We start from the raw sequence: 9980 nt of genomic DNA, 5'->3' as shown, positions 1-9980 counted from the left end.
TGAATAGTTAGTAAAGTTCTAATTATGCATGCAGTAGTTCTGAAAATAATAAAAATTTAATTACAGTTACTTTGATGCAACTTTGATTGTAAATTTTCCTAAGCATTTCATGAATAATTCAAAAATGCATGTAACTAATATACTACATTCACCAAAACTCTATAGTTTCCTCAAATTTTCAAAAACTAAGTGTTAAAAAGGCAGCTCTTTATGTTAGGCTACTGCAAAAATCCTGCTCACAAACTGACAGAAATATATAGTTCACATACCTTGTGCAAGTAGTGTTTTCATAGCTTGAAACAGGTCTCTAAATCTGACTAATCTTTATGTTTACTGTATTTAAAGCAAGTCATTATAGAATAATGATTTCTGCAATGTATTATAAATGTTATAAAAGTGTTTCTAAATTTAACTTGCATTTCTCTTGAATTTTCAATATATTATTAAATACATTATACATGACAGTCACTATCATAATAAATAACTTTCCAAATGATTAATTATATCATAACCATTTCAAAGAGTATAACAGACTCTAAGAATTTAAATACAAACTATTTCCTTTTAAGAAAGCATAAGTATCAAATTTCTTAAGCTTATAAATTTCTTAAGCTTATATAGCTTTTGCTATTTAAGTCCTTGATGAATATCATTCCTGAAGATTACATGATTATTTTCAGCAGGACTATAATTCCAGCACTGGGGAGGCTGAAAAGAGGAGAGTCTGAGCTGCATAGTGAGACCATGTACCAAATACATTAAAAAAAAAAGTTTTCACTGGATATATTATAAAAGGTGCCTTGGTTTGAATTACAATTGTAGAATGAGGAATGAGGAAGTCATTTTTGCATTTCTCCCTCTCACATAGATGTTGGGAAAAGTAGTCAGATTGAGAAATCTCCTCCAAGCTATAAAAACACTACACAACATCAGCTTGCTAGAACAAAGCATGCCAGTCATGCTAATTGTAGATTTCCTATGAGAGGAGGGTGGATGAGGGAAGGAGAGCTGTTAAACTGCACAGTGTTATCTGTCATTGTTCAAGTCAAAGAGATGAAGCTAACCAAAACACAGAGATATTTAATATCATAGATTCAGCATGAGTCCTTCTGGCTCATCCTGTCTTCCACTCATGACAACGTTCATGACACATTCAAAGAATAAAAGATGAGCCTGCACAGTTGCCTGGGGTGGAAAATGGACAGTTAAGCAAGAAGTTTGTTCTTCAATGGAGAACAAACTTTCTTTAGAAACAAGAAATCACAGCCAGCAACAACTTATACAAACAGAGACCTTCCAGAATTGCTGGAGCTACTGGGATGGGTATTGGGTTTCTGATCATACATGGATTCATCATGAGTCATTCTTGTTTAAAGCTGTGAAAGCAAGAAATCCAGCAGACTGGAAGAGGCAGACATCCAATTAGCTGACATACAGGTTATGCTGATAATAGCTTCCCATGTATTTTCTAAATGTAAATATGTTGAGATATTAAATCATGATTAATTTATGTGGCTATACATGGAAATTTAAATTGCAGAGCTGATACGCACCTACATTTATACATACTCACGAGCCAGGCCTCTCAGTGTTCTCTGTGTTACAATTTTCACATTTGTAAAATGGTCTGCTTTCCCTGCTGTGGTGGATTGCCAACTGGTGGTCAACTTGTTACATTCTGCTGAACTGAACTAGCATGGTGCTGGGCCGGGGAGGTCCACCTGAGGATTGTTGCCATCAGCATAAGAAGCAGAACTAGAGAAGCTATCAGGGATGCTAACAGAGAAGCTGTTTGGAGAAGCTGTTGAGAAGCTATTATGGAGCTGCTGGTTCTCTTCTGCTATTCTGTTGGGGGATCTTGTCTTGCTGGCTTTCCTGTGAACTTGGTTTTTCTTATTGGAGATGGATCTTGGGACCATGTTGTCATAGAATGGCTATGGTTCATTTTGGGGAGCTCCAATCCTCACTTTGAGCCTTGCTTCCTGGCTCTGGAGGGGAAGTGGTGCACTAGTCAGTCTCCTGGAGAAGCTCATCACATTGGCTTCCTTGATAGGAGCTCTGTTGTTTTCATCCTTGGAGGAGTTTGGGACCTCACTGTGGTTGAGGATGGCTGTCGTACTTTTCAGGGGAGTGCTGGTTCTTACCTTGCGTGTTGCTTCCTCTCTCCAGTTCAGACCCCTCAACCTGCCAGCACAGATCCTTCATTCTGCTGCCACAGATTTTCTAGCTTCCACCACTGACCTTTGGGCCTTCCCAGTGTGGATCTATGAAACAGACCTGTACGAGATATTGTCATGGGCTCTAGGCCTCCAGGTATACTTGTGGGAGGCATTCTTATGAGCTCTAGGTCTTCAGCAGATCTTAAGCGGGATATTATTGTGGAATCCAGGCCCTTAGTGGATTCCTTGGTTTTAGTATGTGGACAGATTTCTTGTACTCACTCTTTTATATGATTCTTTGGGTGATTCATTATAAAATAATCTTATAAAATATGTGTCCTGTATTGTTTTGTTCCCCTTGCAAAACCCCAAACTACAACACCTGCCAGACATGATTCTGCAAGGAAGATGCACATGAAAGCATCTTGTAGGCCACAAAGCATTACAACCACATGACATTAAAAGTCAGCTTTACTGTAATAGGAAGGAGTAAATTCTGAAAACTCAAGTTTGATTTCCAAATTGTTTGTATACTAATTGTATAACCAATGTTTTTTTCTGAATGTCCATTTGCTAGTCTGTATACTTGGGATTACAAAAGCCATCTTGCCTATCTCATTGCTTTATATATTTTTGGAAGTAATAATGACTTATATGTAAACCCTTGTGATCTAGACAGAAAAGAGGTGTCTCTTGAGGACATATTTAATAAAAACCTATAATGAAAGCATTCAAATTTTGTTCTGTATAAAACAAGGCAGACGAGGTAGATGTTTCTATGAATTAAAATATGAGTATCAGAATTATTTCTATAAGTTGCAGCACAACAGACTAGATACTAGCTATGAATGATAACTCAGACTATTTTGCAATGAATCCTATTAAAGGAAATCTTATGATTCACCACAATTGTTCCAAGTGATATAACAGTAAGTCTATGTCCTGAATTGAGTAATGGCAGGGAGTCCACACACTACTGGCTGTAAGATTATATACTCTTATAGTTTAAATCACTTTATAAGACAACCAGTCAATTTCAACAAAAAGTGTCAGCAGCCACTTTCTCCAAGACAACCTTCCTTTCAAGAGTTCATTTGGGAAGTTAAAAGGTGAAAAGAAAATATAATCAAGCTTAGTAGAAGATCTTGAATAAAAGTCTTCCTCAAACTGGGCATGATGGTGCCTGGCTAGTATCTGAGTACTTCTGGAGGAAGAGGAGGAGGCAGGAGGATTGTGAGTTCAAGCCCAATCTGGGCAACTTGGTTATTGTTAGTGAGACCTTGCCTCAAAATAAACATAAAACAGATGAGTTTGTAGCTCAGTGAGAAGTTCCTGGATTGAATCTCTGGTACCACTCCCACACAAATTCTCTCCATTTGACTAATTCAACTCTGAGATAATGAAGTCTTTCCAATGATGTAAATGTTTGTGCTTATGGAGGGAAAGGTTTAGTGATCATACTCAGCACCCTGGGGATGAGACACTATATAGTTGAGATCAGAAGGGTAAGAGGCATCACAGGTTGTCTCATGGCAGCTGGTGAAGTGGGTCAAGGTCTAGTGAAAATGATGAGCTTTCACAAATTATCTTTCTTCTACAGAACAATATGGTATTTAGTTGTATTTTCCTACACCTACTCCCATTCCATACTCCCTGATTCAGAGTGAATATGCACTCTTACTCCTGTTATACCCACTCTGCAGCTTTTCTGGTAGTTAGCAAGAGTGTGTAAAGGCCCTATGTGTAAAGGTGCAACTATACAGAAGCTGCATAGGTGCAAACCCTGCTGTTTGCTGAAAGTAGGACTGAAGCTTCAACATCACTCCTCTCCCTTGAACTTCACTTATGAAGCCTTCAGATGCTCCAAGCTAGGCCTTAGAGTGAGGTTTGCTTCCAGTGTGGCCATAGGAATCCTCAATTTCAGCCTCTGTCCAGAGGCAGCTGCAACACCATCATGCCCAGTTTCACCTACACCCCCATTTCAGCAATGAAACCTCTGCCTGAAAAGTAGTAAACTTGGCAAATGAGTTGAGTTGTGCTGAAATTATCTACTTTAATTGAACACCCACTTTCCACAAGCTTGGGTTTGTGCAAGGTACAAAACAAGGAATCAAGAGACAATCTCCCCCTCAGGACTTTCAAGCTGCAAAACCTCCGGCAATGTACTTCTTTCTGAGCCTCAGCTGATTAATCTTTAAAGTGGAAATAATGACACTTTGTTTAAAAGCAGGGGAATGGAACAAAAATCTCTCTCAAAGTTCCTTTTCAGATTTCAAAAAGGAAAGGTACTGTGAGCTCTCTTAGACATGATTTGCTTGATCAGCGTACAGTACAAATTCACAGTTCTTTTTAACTATTCAAGATGACCAATTCGATTAGCAAGAAGTTGAAAGATCCTCTAGCACCTCAAAACTACAGCTGATGTAGTATGGTCTATTATGGACAGGAGGGCTTACACTGAACTCTACAACTACATACGTTCTGCCATTTGTTCCAAAGTAGCCTATCAGTGAGCAAGCCAAAGGGAGATCTCTGTCTTCAAACAAAAACTCTTTCAGACTGAGAAAGACTTGTACTTCCTGCGTCTGTATCATTGCTAGTGAGCAAGGGTTGCTGGTCCATTTACTTGTTCAATGTGAACTGCATACCACACTTCCCCGACACACACATCACTTTGCCTGCACATCAGCCCCTGAGAAGGAAGAGAAAGGTTTCATGTTCCTTTCCACCAGAAGACTTAACTAAGGACTGCCTCAAGGGATTAAAAAATTCAGCATTTAACTGAAGAGGGTTTTTGCCAAGAAGTCTACATTGCTTCCAAACCAATTAATTCCCTTCATCTCAAGGTTGATGGGGGCTTCTTATCTTTTATCTGCTAAATGAAGAAGGGTCACCTTAACCCAAAGATGGCTCCACAGGCCATACCACTAAACACACAAGCAACTGGAAAAGAAAAAGCTCTACATCACCAAGTCTAGAAAGCTGGCAGTCTTTTTGATATTGATGTACTAAATCTGCTAATAAAGAGTATAGTGCCCAGTTGTCTCCATCTCACTACAGGAGAGGGTGGTGACTGGTTGATGACTGAGCAAGGCTACTGCTGACCTAGAAATGGATCTATATATCCTTGATGCTGTATGACTACTGGTGCTCTAGTTATGCATTCCAAGCAAAGCTTTTGGCTCTTCCCTTGTGCAGGGGAACTCTCCTCTTGATTAAAATTTTCCTGTCAGTCACCAGTGGGGTAAGCAGAGCCAGGGGTACATGTGTAGGCAAGATGTGTGTGTGTGTGTGTGTGTGTGTGTGTGTGTGTGTGCGTGACTCTGTAAAGATCAGTGTCTCCAAAATACGTTTAGTCTTCAATGTCAAGAATGAATGGATATGGGGACCTTGGGACCATTTGATATCTATAATGATCCTTTCACTCCCTGCCAACGGTCCTTTTGTCCTCCCAGCAACATCTTTCAAAAAAAAAAAAACAAAAAAAAAACTTTAGCTGGGAATTGTGACACATGCCCATAATGTCACCTACTCAGGAAGCTAAAGCAGAAGGATCACAAGTTGAAGCCCAGCCTGGGAAATTTGGCAAAACCCTGTCTCAGAATAAAATTGAAAATAGACTGGGGATGTGACTCAGTTATAGAGAGTTCCTGTATCATATGCAAGGGCCAGGAGGTAATCCCCAGCACTGTCAAAGGACATCAGTGAATGTCTTCATCATTGTAAGAAGTTCCAGGTGACTGGGACCCACAGATGTGGCCATGACCTAATCATGTTACTATTCCTGTGGAACACACTGGTCTTTTAAAAATCCTCATAGTTATCAGGACTTCCTGAAATGGGACTTCTGTAACATCTGAAATTTGTTTCTCCATGATGTTTCCATGACTAACTCTTTCTCTCTTGGTATCTGGGCATCTGCTTAAATGTCCCCTTGACTGAGAAGCCTCCTAGGATCTCCCCTGTGAACCAGCTTCATCAGTCCACTGACTCCTGCCCCAGTGTTTTTTCTCTCCTTGTAGCACTTCACACTCTTATGTGAAGATGTTGCTTACTCCACCCACCTGGGTCCAACCTAGTGACAGAATAATTTGAACAAGTCCTAAATAAGAAATTATTACACAGCACAATAGGTGTGAGAGCCAAAAGGGACTGGTAAGAAGTAAAGAAGACTCTAGAACATGCAGAAAAAACAGATATAAGGAGCAGCTGCTACTATTATTAGGACTCAAATAGAGTATCCCTAAAGAGCTGTTCACACCAGATTGTAGGGTTGAGTTAATCTAGCCCTCGATGAAGAGGGCACCATACTAGCTCTCTGAATAGTAGGTGGACTGCTCTGGGAACTTGCCTTCCAGAGCATGCCAGATACCTAGCCTCCAGAACTTGATGGAGATCCATCCTCTGGAGTGCCTGGACAAAGTTGCTCCAAAAGTACCTAAGGGAGATTCTGGAAAAAATTGTTGGGTGCTATTGCTTGCTACTTGTGCTGTAGGATCCTGCCCAGCATGCACACCAGCATGAGCAATGAAACCCTACTTCCTGCAATGTCTCTTTGCTGCTCTTTATTGACAAAGCTTTTGCATCTACTGGAAAGTGTTCAAAAGGCCCAGATCCATTTTCACTGAGCAGGCAAACATACTAAGTTTAGAGCTAAGTTTTCACATACTAAGTTTAGAAGCAAGAAATGAATCAATAGCCATGTTTGTTACATTCCCTTATTTTGGTACTAGGTATTCAACAAATATTTGGTGAAATACTTTGGTGAAATAAGATGACTTATAACATCTAAACTGAGAGAAAAGTGTGCTTGGCATGTGTCATTTCAGGTTGGATTCCCTACCTCTCCCAGTCCTATCTTTCAATATGAATACCAACTGCCACTCTTTTCCCATGTGAAAACTCTGGGCACCATCCCGCCCCACCTCTGAGGCAGGAATAAGACAAGTCTCCAAATGATTGCACAAGTGAGCCAGCAGTTTGCGAGAAGTATAATGAGAGAAACACAGGCAGAGCATGGAAGACACAAAAGCAGCCAGGAGACATACCCACTTCCTGTGTTGGGGCAAGGGCTGGACCACTGCGCATCTTCCTGGGACACTGCTGTGAATTATGTAGACCTGCCACGGGGCCAAAATGGGAACTATATCCAAGGACTACAGTTTAAAACTGTACTTAAAACATAAAGAAACATCCTGATTTCTTAGTCACCTCTTATTTTTTTTTCCATATTTTATTGAGAAACAAATAGCAATGAGACAGTTTCAAACCAAATTGGTAGGAGAGTTTCAATAATTAACACATTGCATACATTCTTCCTAGCGGTTAATTGCTGTACAAGATGTGGTGTCACCTCTCTGTTGACACAACCTTTCAGGAAGTATTAGGAGAAGGGTCCCCACACTAAGCTATCTGATCCGAATACAGCAAGGTATCTTTGTCCACTGAGCCTTTGCTTAGCTGTTTGGGTTCGACAGTTAGAATTTTTGTTTCCTGTTCTGGGAAATAATTGCACAGAACTTCAATAAATATAGCCCAAATGAGGCAGCTGCTTTTTATATTGATACACATAGAATTTATTCATTAATGCTATTAACAACTATTTACTAAGCTCCAAATAATCGTGAGTCATCATTCTGGGCATTTGGAGGGCAGCCTTGCATACAACCAATTCCCTATTCTCACAGAACTTGCTAACATTCTGACTAAAGTAGAGAACATAGTACTTCCTACATAAGCATTATGGTGATTTAACAGAGCCGAAAATTTCCAGTAAGAGCAAATAACCAACCTCAGAATAAAACATGATTGTTTTTCTTAGAAAGCTCACTGTCCTAGAGTCTCACCCTATCTAACTTTTGGTTCTTGGGAATATCTCAGAATAGTGCTGTCCTATAGAAATACCTGAACAGGTTAAAAAAGTACAAAAGGGGCAAAATGAATTTAAAACACAATAAAAAATGTGTTTCTTTCCACTGATATGTCAAAGATGGAGCGTTTGCATGGAATCAACGTAAGTTATTGAGCTACCTCACTTTATATCGCTAATTCTTCAACATCGTGTTCTCACTGGCATCTCATTTGGGAATGGCCACATTTCAGCAGACACACGTGCCTAGGAGTGAGGTAGTGGCGGTTCACAAAATTGCCAGAGGACTCCTCAAGCTCTTATTTTGCGGACGGAGGAGAAATTATTTGCGGGATTGAAATTCTCGGCGGTGTGGATTCTGAGTTTCCAGGGAGCCTGGGACAGCAGATCCCACGGATGGCCTCTGCGCAGTCCAGAATTCGTCTGGTGGCACATTAAATGAGTTCTTGCACGGAGAAAAGGGTTTCGTCACAAAAGTGGATGTTTTCCTCTTTTTTTTTTTTCTGAACAGCACGACCTCGGCCAAGATCTCAAACAGGGAATATGTGCTCGGATATGAACGTCCGAACCCACTGCCCCTACCTAAAACCCGACTGGACTTTTTCAGGATTCTTTCAAGTGGAAGATGCGAGGGTCCGGAGGGGAGTCGGGGCCCGCGGACTCGGGGCCAGACAGTCGCCCGGCCGGGGAGACCCCGTACCTCGGAGCCGAGCAAAGACCCTCCTCTGGCCGGGCTCGCCACTCCCAATTCTGCTCAGGACCGGGACCCGGACAGAGGCCGGCTGCTTGCGAGCGCGAGCCGCGCTCAGGCCCCGCGGGGTCTCGGAGGCCGGCCGAGCGGGCGCGGGAGGACGAGACCCCGGCCAAGCCCTGTTTCGCCACACCTCTGCCCTCTCCTCTCTGCCGCCGCCGTCTCGCTCTGAAGATGCGGCCGGGGCAGCAGCTACGGCAGCCGCCTCGCTCCCGGCCCACGTTACTTTGATTGACAGCTGAACAAATGTTTCCCGGGTTCGAACGCTCGCGCTAAGGAACGTCCGCCTAGGCTAAGCTCCGCCTTGGACGGGCCGTCTCCGCCCCGCCCCCGCCAACCCATCTCTTTTCGTTCATTGGTCGGAGCCCGCCGCGACGCCCGGCCCCCACGTGGGTTCCAACCGCTCAGCTCCTCCCCGCCGGCTTTCCATTTGTCAGCAGTGAAATGATGGGCAGTAACACAGAACGGCGATTAATGTTCAGCCACCTCTGATTGGTTGCTGCAAGCGCTTTCCGCGCCTCGGGAGGGCGGGGCGCTTGCAGAGCGTCCCGGAGTGGTCGCGTGGCCGGCCGGTGGTTGTAGTCAATCTGGTGGTCTGCTGAGCCGCGGTCGCCCCGGGCGGACTACATCTCCCGGGATGCTTCGCGGCCCCTCCGAGGCCGGTGGTGAATATGTATCAGAATGTTAATGATTAGCGGCTGCTAAATTTGGTCAAAGAAGTCACCTACACGGAGTGTGTTGTTAGAGCTGTTCCGAGCGGGTGTTTGGGCTGTTGGCTGCTTTCTTCCCCCTCTCTTACACACTTGCATATTATTTTGAGGTGGTGTTCGCAGAGTTTGAAAGGAGAGAAATTTAAAAAAAAAAAAAGCCGCAAGCGTTTCACTCTTATTTTTATAATTCCCTTCAATTTGGGGTTACCAAAAAAAAAAAAAAAAAAGACAAAAAAACAGGAAGGAAGAAAAATAAGGAAATGAGATGTGGCAAAAGAAGCGAAAAGGTGCTTTTTAAACGATCGTGTCTGTGAAGGGAAAATCTCCAGAGAAATCAAAGCCTCGGCGAGAGCGCGTCCGAGCCGAGGAGTTTGCTTGCTGGGGAGAGGAGCGTCCTCCGCGCGGAGAGCAGCGCCCGTAAAGGCGAACAGAGAAAGTTTGGAGCGGGCCGGAGCCCGAGAGGGGCGGAGCGGGCCGGGCCGGGTCGGGCG

The sequence above is a fragment of the Octodon degus genome, unplaced genomic scaffold (genome assembly GCF_000260255.1).
Source record: "Octodon degus isolate 3935 unplaced genomic scaffold, OctDeg1.0 scaffold00095, whole genome shotgun sequence".
Classification (NCBI taxonomy): Eukaryota; Metazoa; Chordata; class Mammalia; order Rodentia; family Octodontidae; genus Octodon; species Octodon degus.
Note: the sequence above shows the minus strand (reverse complement) of the source record.